The sequence below is a fragment of the Nilaparvata lugens genome, chromosome 12 (genome assembly GCF_014356525.2).
Source record: "Nilaparvata lugens isolate BPH chromosome 12, ASM1435652v1, whole genome shotgun sequence".
Taxonomy (NCBI): Eukaryota; Metazoa; Arthropoda; class Insecta; order Hemiptera; family Delphacidae; genus Nilaparvata; species Nilaparvata lugens.
This window is the reverse complement of record NC_052515.1, coordinates 1,518,043-1,539,497: the sequence shown is the minus strand read 5'-3', so window position 1 is coordinate 1,539,497 and position 21,455 is coordinate 1,518,043. Positions and strand designations below refer to the sequence as shown.

At 34.0% G+C, this 21,455-nt stretch overlaps 1 protein-coding gene across 2 annotated transcripts in view; it reads right to left on the bottom strand.

Annotated features, from left to right (window-relative positions):
* The window catches only part of LOC111059440, a 233,925-nt gene that overhangs the window by 146,754 nt on the left and 65,716 nt on the right, over nucleotides 1-21,455 (bottom strand). Inside the window, exon 2 of one of the 2 annotated variants that reach the window (XM_039438622.1) lies at nucleotides 19,251-19,316. The gene's annotated coding sequence lies outside the window, so the exon portion shown is untranslated. Of the gene's footprint in view, nucleotides 1-16,853; nucleotides 16,916-19,250; nucleotides 19,317-21,455 lie in introns of those variants that run through there. The other variant, XM_039438623.1, reaches the window with a different exon arrangement.

The following is a 21,455-nucleotide window of genomic DNA, read 5'->3' as shown; positions in this document are numbered from 1 at the left end:
TTGATTCTTGATTTACCGAGGATGGTTGAAGGCTTATTTTAGATTCTTCAAGACTTCAGTACGTCATGTTTTTAATCAGACACTTGCGGAGCACGGGTTACCTGCTAGTTATAAATAATAAAAAAAGAATGAAAAAACTGAGAAATTGTCAAAAACCATAGATTTATTGATACTTAGAAAGACCGATTTCGGTTATTACACCATTGTCAATCTCTGATAAACAGAGAGAGGGAGTTTATCAGAGATTGACAGTGGTGTAATAAAAAATAACCGAAACCGGTCTTTCTAAGTATCAATGAATCTGTGGTTTTTGACAATTTCTTAGTCTTTTTCATTCAATATGAATAATTACCACAATATCAACTTCTCAACTACACAAAAATAATAAAACTAGTAAGCCCTTGGTGATTATCAGTACCTGAGTATCAATATAGTAATTATTTAGTGTTGTATTGGAGGGTTGTGTGTAAGAGAGGGCCGGCTGCGCCCTAACTCCGCCCTCCTAGGTAGAAATAAAGGCATCTATTCTATTCTATTCTATTCTACCTGTTCTACAAAACAAAATTATGTGCATGAGATTAACATTTATTTTTGGTGGTATTTTATCCGCGATATTTACTTGAAAAATGAAAGCATAGTAGTGATAATATAATTCCAATATAGAGTTGATGTATTATACAAAGAGCAGTGAAAGACTTGAAAAATAAGTAGGACACGATTTCCTCGATTTGATAGAAGACTCCCCTGTTACCTTGCTACCTTTTCAAATAAACATTTCCAAGGCGACAGTCACCATGAATCGATGACATCAACTCAGAACCAAGTTTCACAAAAAAATTATAGAGGAAATGAGACTTCACCGGAGTGACTTGAATTGAAAAGTTGCTCCACAGAGAAACTACTTTTCCCAATTAAAATATCGAACCTCGACTGATTGGATCGTGTATTCCTACTTTGAAATATCTAGAAGCTTTTTTATGTTCTTTTTCTCGTGAACTTTCTTATTTTTTTCAGGAAGAGCTACCAGTTTTAGAGCATAAAATGCTACGGGATTTGAGTCTACATTGGGATGAAATGTCACCGACGTTTTTGTCTGTTTCATTTCAAATTGGATTTCGAAACTTTGAGCTTAGTAACTTCAATACTAGCTTACTAGACTTTCTGAGTTGCTGTGAAGGTAGCATTGTGGTATAGTGAGGTCCACGTTATAATGGCAGTGTTTGATTAGCAATGGTATTGCTATCCTCGACTATCATTCAACAAAGCGGATAGCGCTATCTCTTTCTCGCTTTGCTCTGCTGCCAGATCGTCTTTTAACAATGTAGAATTATTAATTAATTAACAAAATATTTCATCTTAATTATGGAAATTTATTATGACATTATTGATAAATATAATGTCTTGTTTAATAAAATATAATTGATTATTTTTTACGAATGAACAGTTAGTATTACATCAATAAACCTGTATCAGCTACCGTCTATAGAAGGCATTGACAAGACAGAGGATCGGCAATGTTGTTTTCCTATCTTTCTCCACTGCCATTATAACTATAGCTATCCATGAAGACTATAGTGAGGTCCACGTTATAATGACAGTATTTGATCAACTTTGGTTTTGCTATCCTTGTCTATCATTCTACAAAGCCGGTGGTACTATCCTTTTCTAGGTCCACAACGATGCCAAGTATGTTTTCGACAGTGTAGAAATATAATTAAATTATGCAGAGAATCGGCATCGCTATTTTTCTATCTTTATTCACTGTCATTATAACGTGGACCTCACTATAGATGATTTTTACACAGATTTAGAATAAAAGCAAGATACCGGTTTTGGTTGTTACACCATTATCAATTTCTGATGTACTAAAGTTGAAAGTATAGAGCAGCTATATTTACACTGAAGGGGCGTTTACATTAGTCAAGTTTCCTTGAATTCAAGTTTTCTTGACGTTTGTGTAAAATGATTGAATTTTGAAAACCTAACTTAAGTCAAGTTTACAAGAACAATAACTTGAATCCACCACACCAATGTAGACCCTTCTCCAAGTTTTGTTGATTCACATGTTTGACTTTTGGATTCAATTTGAATCTTGACGATAATAATGAAAAACAATAATAATACTGAGGGTGATGCCCACATAAGCTTCTAGGCTTGTGCGTGGTAATTAGTGAGAGGGATGATGATGGGAGAAGACGTCTACTTTTTATGTAGTCGGGACCGACTACTTATCGTCTCCTCCGAAAGACGGGGTGGCCGTATCTATGTGATTGTGTTGTGGTCAAAACTTTTGCCCCGGTCGAGATTCGAACTCGGGTTCTCTTGATTATTAGATCAACCAACAATCATTGTTTTCAAGATACAATCCAACATACAATTGACAAAATGAGATATTGAATTTCAGTAAAAAGTAAATTCGTATGGCTTTTGTTGGTGGGGAGTCCCTTGCGGGAAGGTCCCACCGCCTGAATATATAATTTAAGCCGTCAATAGGCCTTTTCAGTTTAAAATTGAATTTTCAGTTATATTTTATGATAATTTGACACCTTGTGAGACCGGACTAAATAAAAACCGTTGTCAGTCAATGTGGAATGTATATAAAAACAACTAAATAAAAAAGTATGATGTAGAAGAAAGTATGATATAAAGAAGAAACCTTTGAGATTGATTGGATTTTTACTTCATAATCATACAGAGTGCCAATAACTCATCCTGAAAGTTACAGTATTATATCTACAACAGTCTCCAACTTATTGAAGGGTTCCCATACATATCACTCACTCTGTATAATTTATAGGCTATGAAAACTTGAATTTAAGTGAAGATCACCTCATCTTTGTAAAATTACCCTAATAACTCATCCTGAAAGTAACAGTATTAAATCTACGACAGTCTCCAACTTATTGATGGGTTCACATACATATGACTCACTCTGTATAATTTATAGGCTATGAAATCTTTAGTTCAAGTGAGCATCACTTCAACTTTTTAAAATCACCCGTTCAACTCAAACGTTGAAAAAACTAATTGAATTCAAGGAAACTGTACCAATGTAAACGCAGTTTAACGGTCGAGGACGGTTATTGATAGAAGCCTTGACTGTGATTGGCCTAGACAAGCCCCTCCCAATTAGAGGTTCAAACAGAACACACCTCTCTATTTAAAGCACTGTCTGTTGAATAGAATGTTCCTTTCTGATTGACCGAGCGAAGTGAGGTCTAAGATTCAAGTCGACGGTTTGGCATTTCTCTTAATGTTTAGATTTTTAAATGTTTATATGTTGCGCATTTACGGCGAAACGCGGTAATAGATTTTCATGAAATTTGACAGGTATGTTCCTTTTTTAATTGCGCGTCGACGTATATACAAGGTTTTTGGAAATTTTGCATTTCAAGGATAATATAAAAGGAAAAAGGAGCCTCCTCCCTTAAAGCCTTGATACAGCCAATATTAGAGTAAAAATCAGACTATAGAATTATTCATCATAAATCAGCTGTATAGTGGACTATAATACTACCCGTTCAAAAACATATTGAAAATGTATCTTTTCATCAACGTTGTAGATAGTTGCAGCCAGACCTGATAACAGCGCTCACACTCACATTCCGGGACGACACGTCACGGTACGATAGGACAGAAAGCTCTATATTTATTAAGGACTTGCTCTAGACATTTTAAATTGATAAATTATTTATTAATTTTTGAGAAAACATAACAACAGGTCAATGTAACTTACTGAGCGCGAGATCTACTGTTCACAGAACTACTAGTTGATAGAAGCCTTGACCTGTCAAGGTGAAGGCTCGCGATTGGCCTAGACAAGCCCCTCCCAATTAGCGGTTCAAACAGAACTCAACTTTCTATTTAAAGCACTGTCTGTTGAATAAAATGTCCCTTTCTGCTAACTTGAATCCCACTATAAGTTAATCAGAGTAGATGCCCTACAAGTTCCCTCTGAAATTGAAAGTGATCGATGTAACTACATGAGATATCCTACACATGAGATATTCGTCATTCTGAGCATACGATTATCCTAACTCCGCCTACTAAAGATTTTTTTTTTCATTTTCATTTCTTTTCATTAAGCGTCGGTCCCGTCTACCTAAAAAGTAGTCGTCATCTCTCATCATCATCCCTCTCCCTCATTACCCACGCACAAGCCTAAGACCTTATGTGGGCATCAACCTCAGTATTATTATTTTTATTATTATTGAACATTAATTTTATCTTATCTACAGATGGAAATTACTAAGATTTGCAATTATTCAAATGCTAATGAATTAATTATCATTATTATTCAACGAACATCCAAATTAAATGCTGTAATTCACCCTGAAGACTTCTGCTACTGCACATATTGACATAATTTCCGGGCTGACAAATATTTTTTGTATAGTAGCGCTCATCGAATTTCCATCTAGCTGTTTACCCTGTTGTCAATATTTGCAGTAGCAGAAGTCTTCGGGGTCAATTACAGCATTTAATTTGGATTTCGTTTAAAAATAATAATTAATTCATAAGCATTTGAATAATTACAATATCTCAGTAATTTCCTTCTGTAGATATGATAAAATTATAATGAATGTTCATTTATAACATTTGTTCAATACAAATGTTCAATAACATTTTATCCTAGATTCAACAATCTGAAATAGATTCTCCTCTGAATTAGTTCAAATAAAACGTAATATATCTTCATAATTGTAATTATTGCTCTTGGCATATTTATTCATTTCCTATACAAGCTCACCACTTCAACTTTATTCATTCAGTCAATGTTAAATAATTTGGTTGCGAATTCATCAGAGAAACTTTCTATATCCGAATGTAACGGATTCTATAATCAATGGGATAACAAATATCTAAATGCGGGTACAAATTAAGAGCTCCAAGCGAATTCCTTCAATATGCAGTCGTAATTATCAATTGTTCATTACTATATATAATATGATCTGTGAACTTTGATTGTAATAATGAATAAATCATATCAATCAATCTGGAGGATCATTGCTAATCTACTAGAAATTGATTTAAATGTCCATGATTGTCAAAATACTGTAGCCTACTCTATGAATTCACTTTTACAGTATTAATTTGTTAAAAGAGCTATTGATTGATAGATTCTTAGTTTTTATCAATGATAGGAGACTCTGGAAATTGATTCTATAATCTGTTAACAAGCAATCAACAAATGGTCACACAATAGTGGAGGAAAATCTCCTAATTTCCATTATTACTAAATTTGTTTCTTTTTTCTCATATTCTAAGGCCTTTTTGTATAGGTTTATATAAACTTGTACAAAAGTTATATAGTTTATTTTTGTTTAAATTTGACATATTGTGGAAACGTAGCGTAGACTGTTTTACGAACGTCAGTTTTACAAGCTCATATACATATATATTTTTTATAATAATTATATTGTTAAAACAGAAGGAAGTACTTACAATCTCTCCTACCATCTTCTCATTTAACTCTCCTGTTTTTTATCATTTTCCTCATGAAAACCCCAAATTCAAGTTTTATGGTTAAAAACCCCATTTAGAGCTTCAAGAATTGCCTCACTTTAGGAAAAAATGTTCAGATTTCCACTAATATTTAATGATTTTTGATGAAGCAAAACTATGCATTTACTAAAAATATTATATCCTAGACAATCAGTTCAAATCCACAAACAAGTTTCAAAATCATGTTCCTCTCGATAAGGCCAGAGCCTACTAGTTATTTATATGAACATATAAACTAATAAATTAATCAATAAAAAAACGGTATCATCATAAGAACCAATGGGAAAAATTTCTACTCCTGCTAGTTGATAGTAGGTCTATATTTGATGATTCTATGTAATTTTAATACAATTTTAATTCGAAAAATCTTTATTAACATCAACCACATAAAAAAAAAAAGATAACTTGATAAATTTTCTACAGCAATGGCCATCAGGCCGTCTGCCAAGATGATTCTATGTTTTTCGTAATATTATACTTTAATACAAACTTCTATGTAATGGACACTATTGCAGACAGAATGCAATTCTTTAGATATGTATTTTGGAGAGATGGACATTCTATCAGAGAATCAGTGTATCACGTTTGATTCTTCACTGGAAATTGACGATCTACCTACATTGGGAAATTTCATATATTTCCCCAAGTATAAATAATTTGATCTACTAAAGTACAAATATTATTAAAACCCCCAATTCAAGTTTTATGGTTAAAAACTTCATTTAGAGCTTCAAGAATTCCTTGAAAGTGTAGAATACCTTTACTAGACCAAAATTAAAAGGTCATTAATTTAATCTACAGCAGAGAATCATAAACATGCACCCTTCATCAACAATGTTGAAACATTATCTATCATTTCACTTAATCTATTTTGAAGAATCCCACATATTCTACAATCTAATCATTCTATCACTCTATATTCATTATACATTATTTATATCCTATCACTCTCTGTGTAATGGAATGAGCCTCATAAATTAATAGAGAATTATACACTCACTCTTATTCTTTAGGCTATCGCAACACAATAGGATAAAATATGAAGTATCTTTCATTTTATCACAATACGACTAGTTTCAACTCTTTAAGAGCCATTTTCGAGTGTAAATAGAATGAAAGGGCACTTGATATATTATTCTATCGAGTTTCAAGAGTCATAACATTATCATGATTATCATTTTCGTATCCCTTCATTAATATTGGTAACTCAATCTAAGGTATCTCAATTAACTTAATCTATATTGAAAAATTCTACATATTTCAAAAGACATTCATAGAAAATCCCTGAGAAGTGGAGGAATCCTGATAAATTATAGAATTATAGATCAACTAGCATCATACTTTCACCCTTTCATCACTTGTTTACATTGGAAAATCCCTTTTAAACCGGGGAGGAAAATGCGATTTTCCAACAAGCCGTACCCAATCTAATCCACACCCCTCACATTTCACAGGAAAATTTTCATGTTTTGGAAAAACGACACACCACACGCACCGACATGTGAACAGAACGCGCGAAGCGAGCCTGAACACCCTCCAACACTGACTGAAGTGAACTCGAGAACTCAGAACTCACTAACCCACACTGCTGGATCGAACAGTGACAGTATTGCCAACCGACTATCGCCGGCTCAAAAATTTCCCTCTGGACTCATTGATAACGTTGTAAAATTTCCCTCGGACACTCTCTGATAACGCTGCAAAATTTACCTTGGTCACTCGATGATAACGTTGTGAAATTTCCCTCGGCCACTTACTGATAACGCTGTAAAATTTCCCTCGAACACTCGGTGATAACATTGCAAAATTTCCCTCGGTCACCCACTGATAACACAAGCTCTTATCAGAGGTACTCTGTGGCAGAGGAAGGTAAAAAAATACGAGCAGATTTCTTGGAAATATCAATTGGTTTCTGCGTAACTGATAATATATTCCAAGAAAAAAAATCAACAACTGTGAGGTCCACATTATAATGGCAGTGGAGGAAGATAGGAGAACAGCGGTGCCGAATCTTTGCCTTGCTACTGCCTTCTATAGATGACAGCTATATATCTGACGTGATATTAACTGTTCATTCTCGTTTAGAAGTATAATTATTTCAATATCTCATTAATTTCCATCTGTAGACTAGCTGGCCGCTATGGCTTTGTATAAAATGAGCGCTGCAATACAGAGATCGTCAGTTTGGTGTAAGGGTAAGCATTCCTGACCGGAAATTAGGAGGTAGTGGGCTCGATTCACGGGTTGACAAATGATTTTTGGATAGTAGCACTCATCGAATTTCCATCTAGCTGTTTACTCTGTTGTCAATATTTGCAGTAGCAGAAGTTTTCGGGTAGATTTACAGCATTTAATTTGGATTTTTGTTTGATGATAATCATCAATTATATATTATTTGTGAAATAAATATATCATCAATGATTGAATAATAAGCTTCCATGATTGAGAGGTTGTTTAAAACGATCTGGCAACCTTTGCATAGCTAGAGAAGGATAGTACTATCGGCTTTGTCGAATGATAGATAAGGATAGCAACACCAATGTCGATCAAACACTGCCATTATAACGTCACTCTAAACAGTACTCTAATCTCTACCATGATGTTATAATGAGGACCAAGTTAGATTGGCAGTGGAGAAAGATAGGAGATCAACGTTGCCGATCCTCTGTCTTTGTCTTGCCTCCTATAGACGGTAGCTGATACAGGTTTATTGTTGTAATATTAACTGTTCATTCTCGTTTAAAATGATTAATTATATTTTATTATAAGCAAGAAATAACATTTTCCAATAATTTCATAATTAATTTTCATAACTAAGATGAAATGTTTTGTTAATAATTATTAATTCGACATTGTTAAAAGACGATCTGGCAACAGAGCAGAGCGAGAAATAGATAACGCTATCCGCTTTCTTGAATGATAGACAAGGATAGCAATACCATTGCTAATCAAACACTGCCATTATAACGTGGACCTTTCTATTGTGAGAGTACTATGTATCTGTTTCATGATGCTACAATGACAAGTTCCTTTTTCAATAACGATCACCTTTCCGAAGTACACGAGACATTGGCCCAAATGAATAAAACCAGAGCAAATGCTCATGAGCAAGAGCATGGAGCATAAGGTTTTGCTGATGAGGAGAAGGTAGAAGCAAAAGATAGAAGCAAAGGTAGAAAGAAGCAAAAGGTAGAAGCATTTGCTCATTTTTATATAAATAAGCTTTACCTTATACTCTTACCTTATGCTCCTGAACTCTGGAGCAAATGCTCACGTATTTAAAAGATTTTTCATCAGCTGATTCGCTTTTGTAGCCTTCTTTGTTTTTATAGCTCACGGAAGCGCTAAATATGCAAGTAGGAGGCACCGCTTGTGTTTGCGTCGTCTGCTCTGTTTTCTATTTATGAATAGAGTTTTAGGTTAGTTAAGTTTAGAATTTTGAAATAATAGCTTGAAAAAATGTCATCTCTATAATAATCTTCAGCATATTCTTATAATATTAATAGCCTTCTTATAATTGTCTACACTCTCATCTTCTTGAATGCGTATTTCTATTTTGTGATGGCTATCTTTATATCAGGGATAATGGTGATATGTATCATGGTTGAATCTAAAAAGAGTTTTATAGTTCTCAACTATTGGTTGTGATCGTATCTGGTATAGTTTCCTCTTCCTCATACGAATTAGTTGAGCCATTTTACTATGAGCAAAAGGTGATAAGCTGCTCTAGACTAGACTCACCTTTTCTGAAGCATTCGCTTCAAAAGTTGAGCAAATGCTCTAGTTTATTCATGCAATTTTGAGCAAAAGCTTTTACTTTTACATACAAATTAGTTGAGCCATTTTACTATGAGCAAAAGGTGATAAGCTGCTCTAGACTAGACTCACCTTTTTTGAAGCATTTGCTTCAAAAGTTGAGCAAATGCTCTAGTTTATTCATACAATTTTGAGCAAAAGCTTCTACTTTTTAGCAAATACTCAAACTATTTTTTTTGATGAGCATGAGCAAAAGGTTTTGCTCACGTTTATTCATAGAAAATGAAGTAAATGCTCCATATTTTAGAAGTATAAGCAAATGATCAACTTTATTCAATATCTTGGACTTACTGGCAGTGGCAAGGCAGAGAATCGGCAACGCTGTCCTCCAATATTTCTATACTCTCATTATAACATGGACCTATAGTCCTATACTATACCTTGTATTTTTATCTTGCTAGAATGACAAGTTCCTTCTCCAATAACGATCCCGTTTCCAAAGTAGAGTACTTCGAGACAGCAGTATGCTAATGCTTCCCCATCAATAGCCAATTCAGTTGAAATGACAAAGAATATCACTTTTTGTAGAGAGCGGCTGGCTATGTATGCTAAGCGAAAAACCTTATAAATAATTCATGCTAACGCAGGGCTCATAGATCTCAACATTCCGTCTAAGATGGAGCGTAATATCACTTGAAATGAGAGAGATAGAGTGACTGATAGATAGAGATAGAGGAAGATAGATAGACAGGGATAGATATAGAGAGGAAGTTAGATAGATTGAGTGGGAGAGAGAAGAGAGAGGGACTGATTGAAGATTGGAAGAAAGATAGACAGGGATAGATACACAGTGGGAGTTAGATAGATTGAGCGGGAGAGAGAAAGAGCGAGGGACTGAGTAGAGGTACAGTGAGTGAGTGAGTGAGTGAGTGAGAGAGAGATGAGAGTGAGAGAGGTACTGAATAGAGGAAGAGTGAGTGAGTGAGAAGAGAGAAATAGAGAGGGAGATAGATAGATAGGGATAGGTACAGAGAGAGAGTGAGTTTGATTTAGTAGGAGAGAGTGAGCAAGAATAAGACAGAGTGATAGACAGAGAGACAGAGCGAGTGAGAGAGAGTAGTGATAGAGTGAGTGGGAGAGGGTGATAGGAAGTCATCTCAAGAAATACCCATCTTGGGTCGTTTCTTCTGATCCATTTCATTTCTGTTCATATAAATTCAGCCCTGGTTACAAATGGTTGAACCTTTTCTACCCTTTATATGTTGACACTGAGAAAGCAAATTCATAAAACCGAAGTTTGATTTCAAGAATTTCAATTGTGATATCGAGGGATTGATGGAATTTCATATGGTGGTAAGATAATTATGGTTAAAAACAATTTTTTTTTTTTTTGAACTTATACAAGAGAATTCTATACTCTGGTGGTAAGATAATCGACAATATTATTAATTGTGGTTTAACAATAGTATACTTTCTATGGATTTGTACAAGATAATAATTGTATTAAATCTTATTTTTGAGGCTACTGGTTATTAAAACAGAATAAAAATGGCAATTTTCCAATACCTTTTTGCTATTGCAAAACAATAGTGTATTTAATATTCAATGTAATTGTGTTTCAAGATAATTGCAACTGGTTACAAGTGATTACAATGATTAGAAGTGTACCGTGAATTGAAGAATAACAGTATGCAAAACCCGCAAAACAAATAAGATACTATTTCCGCTAAACAACAAAATTATAATTATTTTTACAAAAATCTGGTGTGGCGCACTCAAACAACTTTCCTTGCCGTTATGAAAATTGATCAACTGACGCTAGTGTACCCGCGCATCTCAAGTCTACTATTCAAAGATTTGAGCCAGCTGGTGACAGGGCAATAACACTGGAGACACACGAGGTCTGCTATCTCTTCATAATGAATCATTTAATAGAATCAACAGTTGCCAACAGTTTGCAATAATTGGATAATCACATTTTCTCGAATTTCGAGCTTATTTTTAATTTTAGGTGAAAATGTTACTGAACATTAATTGTAGAGATTCTCATGCTCAATCTTTTCCACTCGAAATTTTTTGTTTAAATTGTATCTGAAGCCTGATAATTGAGAATCTAAAATCAAACTTTGCATAGATGGGGCGAAGCTCCTGAAATTTTTACAGATATGGGGCATGTGGCAGTTGATAGAGCTTATCGATGACTAATTCAGTTATAACTTTAATCAAAATCATTGGAGCCGTTTTTGAGAAAATCGCGAAAACCCCTGTTTTGACAACATTTTCGCTATTTTAGCCGCCATCTTTAATCGCATTTGATCGAAATTGTTCGTGTCGGATCCTTATAGTGTAAGGACCTTAAGTTCCAAATTTCAAGTCATTCCGTTAATTGGGAGATGAAATATCGTGTACACAGACGCACATACACTCATACACACACACACACACACACACACACACACACACACACACACACACACACACCACACACACACACACACACACACACACATACAGACCAATACCCAAAAACCAATTTTTGGACTCAGGGGACCTTGATAGGTATAGAAATTTAGAAATTGGGGTACCTTAATTTTTTTCGGAAAGCAATACTTTCCTTACCTATGGTAATAGGGCAAGGAAAGTAAAAATGATACATGAAATGTATTTCATAAATCTCCTTGTCTGTATACTGATACATCTCTAGCATTCTATGAACACGTGTGTTCTACTCCTTACTCGAATTTCTTTCCCTGCAGATAATTTCCTGTTGCCTGAGCCCCTATGCTATTGTCAGGTTAAAATCTCAGATTTCAGAACTTCGCACCCTTATATTCAGTAATCCTTTGCACCCTCCACCCTTCAGATCTTACCTCCTACCACCCGGTTCTAGTTTCCTGGCAAACGAACTAACAATTCGTCTCTTCATTACTTCTTCTTCTCCTACACCTCCTCATTCACTCACTCTCTCTCTGTCTCTCACTCTCATTCCCTCTTATTCTCTCACTCTCTCTCACTCCCTATATATATATATATATATATATCACTCTCTCTCAACTTGAGGGTGGTTTTAGTAATTAGGGCCACTTCCTCTAGTCAGATTCTTGTTTAACAGTCAGCATTTGGCTGCATGTTAAGTACTGATCTCATTCATAAGAAATAGTGACAGTTATACGTGAATCTCACTATAATTCGATGCACCTCAAAGTGTCAGAATTCGGTTGAATGGAAAGTGTTGATCATATTCATAAGGAATACTGCCAGTTGAGAGTGAATCTCACTATATAATTCATCCTTCTGTTGACCTAGAAAGATTAAAAGGAATCCGAAAATCGTCTGAGACAAGTTTTGAGTTTAAGTTTGAGTTGTGCTTTCTTCATGTCTTCGTTCTCCCCAAAGTAAATGAGTAATGAATAGTGGAATGTTTGTTTGTTTGTTTCTTGAAAGTAAGCTTGAACAAAAGTTGTTTATAATTACGAGCTTGTTTGTAGTTCGTTTATTGATGGAACAATGGAGAAAAAATAGCATAGGAAGGTTTGTAAAATTCATTCAAAATTTGGTAGTTTTGTATCAAATTTTGGTGTTGTGTATCATTTATGGTGATACTGTATCATTTAGCAATATTACTGTATGATTTATGGTGAATATCGGGGCACCGAGCTTCGCTAGTTATTTATTTATTAATAAACAGAACACAATTCTTCAAAAGTATTGGGGAAGGACTAACAGGCACAGCCCAAAACTGTTTCTTCCCCGAATTTTGATTTATACACTATAGTCCAAAAAGTAGGTTATGTTCCATACACTTGAGTTCAGGTCCAATTTTCAGTCCAAATATTTAAAAACAGAAAAGTTCTAATTTAGATTGTTTACAAACCAAATTGAATAACAAAATAACACTCACTAATCACTTAAAACTGTAAAATAATAATTAACTTTCGGTATGATATACCGGAAAGTTATTGATTGCACAGCTGATCTCCCACACACTTCTTCTTCTTCTTCTTCTTCTCTTCTTCTTCTTCTTCTTCTTCTTCTTCTTCTTCGTCTTCTTCTTCTTCTTCTTCTTCTTCTTTCTTCTTCTTCTTCTTCTTCTTCTTCTTCTTCTTCTTCTTCTTCTCATTCACTCTCTCTCTCACTCTCACTCTCACTCTCACTCTCTCTCTCTCTCTCTCCCTCCCTCTCTCTCTCTCTCTCTCTCTCTCTCTCTCTCTCTCTCTCTCCCTCCCTCTCTCTCTCTCTCTCTCTTTTGGTAGAGAGTTAGTGGGGAGGATATTTTTAATATTCTTTCCGAAGAATGGACATTGATATGTCCAAAGCTCCGCCAATTTATGTAGATGCATAACAATATGATTATTATCTATAGTTATTATATTACAAATTGCTTTTTCATATCATATACAGTTCTATAGTTATTTTCCTAGTCTATATTATGTAAATTCATCTATAATTTTGCTGTATTGTAAGCTATTGTATATAAGTGTATAAGCCAGTATATATTGTAATCTACATAAATAAAGTACTCAATCAATCAATCAATCCTCCTGTCTTCTTCTTCTTCTTCTTCTTTTTCTTCTTCTTCTTCTTCTCCTACACCTCCTCATTCACTCACTCTCTCTCTCTCAATCCCTATATATATATATATATATATATATATTATATATATATATATATATCACTCTCTCTCACTCCTATATATATATATATATATATATATATATATATATCACTCTCTCTCAGCTTGAGGGTGGTTTTAGTAATTAGGGCCACTTCCTCTAGTCACATTCTCGTTCAACAGTCAGCATTTGGCTGCATGTTAAGTACTGATCTCATTCATAAGAAATAGTGACAGTTGAACGTGAATCTCACTATAATTCGATGCACCTTAAACAGTCAGAATTCGGTTGAATGGAAAGTGTTCATCTCATTCATAAGGAGTACTGCCAGTTGAGAGTGAATCTTACTATATAATTCATCCTTCTGTTGACCTAGAAAGATTAAAAGGAATCCGAAAATCGTCTGAGACAAGTTTTGTGTTTAAGTTTGAGTTGTGCTTTCTTCATGTCTTCGTTCTTTCCAAAGTAAATGAGTAATGAATAGTGGAATGTTTGTTTATTTGTTTCTTGAAAGTAAGCTTGAACAAAAGTTGTTTATAATTACGAGCTTGTTTGTAGTTCGTTTATTGATGGAACAATGCAGAAAAAATAGCATAGGAAGGTTTGTAAAATTCATTCAAAATTTGGTAGTTTTGTATCAAATTTTGGTGTTGTGTATCATTTATGGTGATACTGTATCATTTAGCAATATTACTGTGTGATTTATGGTGAATATCGGCGCACCGAGCTTCGCTAGTTATTTATTTATTAATAAACAGAACACAATTCTTCAAAAGTATTGGGGAAGGACTAACAGGCACAGCCCAAAACTGTTTCTTCCCCGAATTTTGATTTATACACTATAGTCCAGAAAGTAGGTTATGTTCCATACACTTGAGTTCAGGTCCAATTTTCAGTCCAAATATTTAAAAACAGAAAAGTTCTAATTTAGATTGTTTATAAACCAAATTGAATAACAAAATAACACTCACTAATCACTTAAAACTGTAAAATAATAATTAACTTTCGGTATGATATACCGGAAAGTTTATTGATTGCACAGCTGATCTCCCACACAGGCACACGCATCTTCTGTTATCGACAGACGACGAAATTATCATCTGTTTTTCCATGGATGAATAATTATTATCCTTTTCATGTCCTTTAGCGAGTTTTCCCAATGATGAGACCCAGTGCAATCGATTTTTTATATTATAAACCTACTGTATCAAATTTCGTGAAAATCGTTAGAGCCGTTTTCGAGATCCGTTGGACATAAAACAAATGTTTACAGATATACAGAAATTGCTCGCTTAATATAATAGGATATAATAGGGAAGAAATCTCCGAAAATTAGTTTCTTATAATTTCCACCAATTTATTCAGTTTCTCCATAGACAAAAGATAGCATAATAAGATATCCCATGGTTTTTAAAATTCATTCAAAGTTTGGTAGTTTTGTATCAAATTTTGGTGTTGTGTATCATTTATGGTGATACTGTATCAGTTTGCAATATTACTGTATGATTTATGGTGATACCATATAGAAGAGATAGCATAAGAAGATATCCCATGGCACAGGTCGTTTATATGTCAAGCCGATTACTGTCGACTATTGTCTGTTATTACAGTTTTGTTGGGGTGAGAGAGTAGAGCTGTATTTACACCAAAGTTATTAAAAAATGTTGATAACTTAATCCTTATAGATTCTATTAGATTGAACGGAGCTTGACAAAAACATATGTTCATCATGTGTATGATAAGTTATGTTCAATCTAATTGAATCTATAAGGATTAAGCAATCAACATTTTGTTAATAATTTTGGTGTAATCGCAGCTTTAGAACGGCACAGTATGAAAGACTTGGCTACCAGCTTCACAGAGCTTCATGAGAAAGAACTACTAGGTCTATCGTCTTGAGTTAACATTGAAATTTGGAACGCCCTATACCATGGGATATCTTCTTATGCTATCTCTTCTATATGGTATCACCATAAATCATACAATAATATTGCAAACTGATACAGTATCACCATAAATGATACACAACACCAAAATTTGATACAAAACTACCAAACTTTGAATGAATTTTAAAAACCATGGGATATCTTCTTATGCTATCTTTTGTCTATGAAGAAACTGAATAAATTGGTGGAAATTATAAGAAACTAATTTTCGGAGAACTCAGGAGGCAGCAAATCTTGTAGTTGCCAATCCACGGGCGATTATTACACTCTCACCCAGCAGAGTATTATGTATTATGTTTTGTATTATTACAAAACAGTAATAATATACAGTAGACGGCTTTAAATTATGAATATAAACGACCTAAACCATGGGATATCTTCCTATGCTATCTTTCATCTATGGTTGAATATAGAGAGCCAAAGAATGAAGCTGAATTCGTACACAACAGTGAACAGTGAAAATATAATTCCCATACGTTCTAATAAGTCTATTCATACTCACTCGGCCGGGCTGAGTGTAAATAGTTCAATTAGAACTCGTGGGGATTATAGGCCTATTTCCACTATCACTGAAGAGTCGAATACAGCTTAAAACTTTCTTCTAGTTCCTTTCTCAGTGGCTTGGACAATTTCAATTCATTGCAATTTTGTACAAATCCAATGGTCATTGATGATAAAATTGCTTGTTCTAAAACTGATGTTTGAATTCTTTTGGTTGTTTCTCCCTGTCTTGTCAAAAATGGGCGTGTCTTAGAGAACAGCCAATAGCAGCTCTTCCTCCAAACATTGTTCGCCATTTTGAGATAGAAGCAGCCATTTCAAGATATGAATTTAGTCATTGAATTTCTGGTTTCTATTTGTTTCCTAGGTTTTAAGCATGTAGCCTATTACTGAAGAACTACTATGCTAGATTAAGGACGAAAATAGCTACAGTAAAAATTATTAGATCTGTATAAATGGAATCCATATCGAAATAAGATTAATATTTGAAAATGTTGTAGAAAAATATTTGAAAAAAATTGAAAAAACTAACCGGCTGTTTTGCTGTTGTAGAAGCAGAGCTTCTCCTTGTCCGAGGCTAGCTCCAAGCCAAATCCGTCTGCAAAATAAACAAAAAATTATATAAAAAATGTACTTTTAATTGGAAGAATATGATTAATTGAAACTGTGACCACATAGTAATATAATAGTATACTCAAAATTTATTTATTGTCAATAATTATGAGATCACAATAATTTATTACAAAATTCGAAATAATAATAATAATAATATCGAGTGACCTGGCTGGCTCAGGTCTGGTGTCAGAGTTTTCAGGTCGCAACTGATCAATTTCAGGGCCTCTGACATGACCTAACGACTACTTTTTAGGCAGCCGGGACCGACGGCTTAACGTGTCCATCCGAAACACGGAAAACAAAATTCGAAATGAACCAACAGCAACTCGCCCAAAACGCTCTCCATCACTTATTAAAAACTAGTGGATAACCCGTGCCCCGCAAGGGTCAATTTCAAAACTTGAATAACTGAAATCTTGACGTAATAAGATCTTGAAGAATTGAAACTAGGCCTAATACAATCCTCGATTAATTAAGAATCTATATATATGCAAAATTTCAAGATAATCAGTCCAGTAGTTCGTGATGACGTGATGATGCTCTCAAACATAGCTTTCCTATCCCGTACGTTTATAAACCAGTTCTTTCCTTTATTATAGTATAATGGATGGAATTGAGAATATTCAATTTATCCACAAAATATTACAATAGTAGAAAAATATAATATACATTTCCTAGAGATTTCTAGTATATTGATGTTGTATTGTGTTGTATTAAGAGTTCGGTATAAGAGCTTATAATAAGCTTCCTGCACATTTAAAAGAGCTAGAAGTTGGTAATTTTAAAAGAGCCATAAAAAAGATGTTAATAGAAATATGTCCATATAGAAAAGAGGAGTTTCTAATTTGAGGGTATTTTGTTTGATGTTTGTATGCTTGTGTTTGTATTATTATTATTTCTTTGAATGTGAATACTTTTATTTACCATGTTTAATCTATGACGATGCTATGCATTTGTATAAATGTTTTCTGCAATAAAGAAATCTTGAATCTTGAAGACACTGTCAGATGATGATGGCACTGGTGTTGTGCGTGTGTGTGATCTGTAATGACTTGACAACATATAAAACAAAGTGCTCTTATAATAACATTGCTTTGTGCTTATTTATAAATTACTACATGTAATGTATATGTTGTTCAGAAGTTTTGTGAATTGAAGAACTTCAAGACTTGAACCTATTTCGGATTATATGCTATCCAAATTTGGGAGAGGAATAGCACAAGGTTACCTTATTTTTCCTCTCCCTATCATTTCTATAATGTACTTTTTGTATAAATGAATAAAGACTGAAGGAGTAGGTACAATATTAGAGGAGATGAAGCGAATTTCTCTCCAAGGCTGCACTGAAGAGAAAGGAAAATCTGCATTGTTCAAATGGGAAGCTATGACGCTATTTGCTCTCAAGGAGCGCCGTCAGTTTAAAGTGAATATCGAAGAAATAGAAGGCGCGAAATATCTAATAGGAACGCAACTGATAAATTATTCAACCTCTTTGTATCCAATATATATAACCAAAATATATCTATATCCAAAGAACCTCCTTGTACCCAATATACATATTTATAGAATATAAACATCTCTACATAATTCTATATTCTTTATAGAATATACATCTCTTCTTTAGTTATGTATATACATCCAAAGAGCCTCCTTGTATTCATTATAATATTTGTATCCAAGATATACATATATCCAAGGAACGTAGTGCTAGTTGTACCTTAGAGGAGCGGCTTCAAATTCCTTCATTACACGAGAGAGACGAAAGCATGGAGAATGGAGCAGGAGGAAGAGAGAAAGAGAGAGTGACGAAAGTATGGAGAATGGAGGATGAAGAAGAGAGAGAGAGTGAGAGAGAATTGGCTTGTGGGTGGTGGAATGTAAAGTTGAAGGCTCACAGCTTCTCAACTGATTGCGTAAGTTTCTTTTTTTTAATGTACAATATTCTCACTCATCTACTTTCAAATACTGGTTCTTTCCTCTTTTGAATTCTTTTGGTTGTTTTCTCCCTGTCTTGTCAAAAATGGGCGTGTCTTAGAGAACAGCCAATAGCAGCTCTTCCTCCAAACATTGTTCGCCATTTTGAGATAGAAGCAGCCATTTCAAGATATGAATTTAGTCATTGAATTTCTGGTTTCTATTTGTTTCCTAGGTTTTAAGCATGTAGCCTATTACTGAAGAACTACTATGCTAGATTAAGGACGAAAATAGCTACAGTAAAAATTATTAGATCTGTATAAATGGAATCCATATCGAAATAAGATTAATATTTGAAAATGTTGTAGAAAAATATTTGAAAAAAATTGAAAAAACTAACCGGCTGTTTTGCTGTTGTAGAAGCAGAGCTTCTCCTTGTCCGAGGCTAGCTCCAAGCCAAATCCGTCTGCAAAATAAACAAAAAATTATATAAAATATAAAATAAAAATGTACTTTTAATTGGAAGAATATGATTAATTGAAACTGTGACCACATAGTAATATAATAGTATACTCAAAATTTATTTATTGTCAATAATTATGAGATCACAATAATTTATTACAAAATTCGAAATATAATAATATAATATCGAGTGACCTGGCTGGCTCAGGTCTGGTGTCAGAGTTTTCAGGTCGCAACTGATCAATTTCAGGGCCTCTGACATGACCTAACGACTACTTTTTTAGGCAGCCGGGACCGACGGCTTAACGTGTCCATCCGAAACACGGAAAACAAAATTCGAAATGAACCAACAGCAACTCGCCCAAAACGCTCTCCATCACTTATTAAAAACTAGTGGATAACCCGTGCCCCGCAAGGGTCAATTTCAAAACTTGAATAACTGAAATCTTGACGTAATAAGATCTTGAAGAATTGAAACTAGGCCTAATACAATCCTTCGATTAATTAAGAATCTATATGCAAAATTTCAAGATAATCAGTCCAGTAGTTCAGACGTGATGATGCGTCAAACATAGCATTCCTATCCCGTACGTTTATAAACCAGTTCTTTCCTTTATTATAGTATAATGGATGGATTCGAGAATATTCAATTTATCCACAAAATATTACAATAGTAGAAAAATATAATATACATTTCCTAGAGATTTCTAGTATATTGATGTTGTATTGTGTTGTATTAAGAGTTCGGTATAAGAGCTTATAATAAGCTTCCTGCACATTTAAAAGAGCTAGAAGTTGGTAATTTAAAAGAGCCATAAAAAAGATGTAATAGAAATATGTCCATATAGAAAAGAGGAGTTTCTAATTTGAGGGTATTTTGTTTGATGTTTGTATGCTTGTGTTTGTATTATTATTATTTCTTTGAATGTGAATACTTTTATTTACCATGTTTAATCTATGACGATGCTATGCATTTGTATAAATGTTTTCTGCAATAAAGAAATCTTGAATCTTGAAGACACTGTCAGATGATGATGGCACTGGTGTTGTGCGTGTGTGTGATCTGTAATGACTTGACAACATATAAAATAAAGTGCTCTTATAATAACATTGCTTTGTGCTTATTTATAAATTACTACATGTAATTTATATGTTGTTCAGAAGTTTTGTGAATTGAAGAACTACAAGACTTAACCTATTTCGGATTATATGCTATCCAAATTTGGGAGAGGAATAGCACAAGGTTACCTTATTTTTCCTCTCCCTATCATTTCTATAATGTACTTTTTGTATAAATGAATAAAGACTGAAGGAGTAGGTACAATATTAGAGGAGATGAAGCGAATTTCTCTCCAAGGCTGCACTGAAGAGAAAGGAAAATCTGCATTGTTCAAATGGGAAGCTATGACGCTATTTGCTCTCAAGGAGCGCCGTCAGTTTAAAGTGAATATCGAAGAAATAGAAGGCGCGAAATATCTAATAGGAACGCAACTGATAAATTATTCAACCTCTTTGTATCCAATATATATAACCAAAATATATCTATATCCAAAGAACCTCCTTGTACCCAATATACATATTTATAGAATATAAACATCTCTACATAATTCTATATTCTTTATAGAATATACATCTCTTCTTTAGTTATGTATATACATCCAAAGAGCCTCCTTGTATTCATTATAATATTTGTATCCAAGATATACATATATCCAAGGAACGTAGTGCTAGTTGTACCTTAGAGGAGCGGCTTCAAATTCCTTCATTACACGAGAGAGACGAAAGCATGGAGAATGGAGCAGGAGGAAGAGAGAAAGAGAGAGTGACGAAAGTATGGAGAATGGAGGATGAAGAAGAGAGAGAGAGTGAGAGAGAATTGGCTTGTGGGTGGTGGAATGTAAAGTTGAAGGCTCACAGCTTCTCAACTGATTGCGTAAGTTTCTTTTTTTTAATGTACAATATTCTCACTCATCTACTTTCAAATACTGGTTCTTTCCTCTTTTGCATTCAATTTTCTCATATTTAGCTTTGTTTTGATTCGTTTTTACTAAATTTTCTCTTTCTTTCCAGCCTCAATTCTTTCTCTTATTGACTTCTCTTCTTTCTTTCATTCATCTGCTGTTATATCATGATTGTTTCAGAC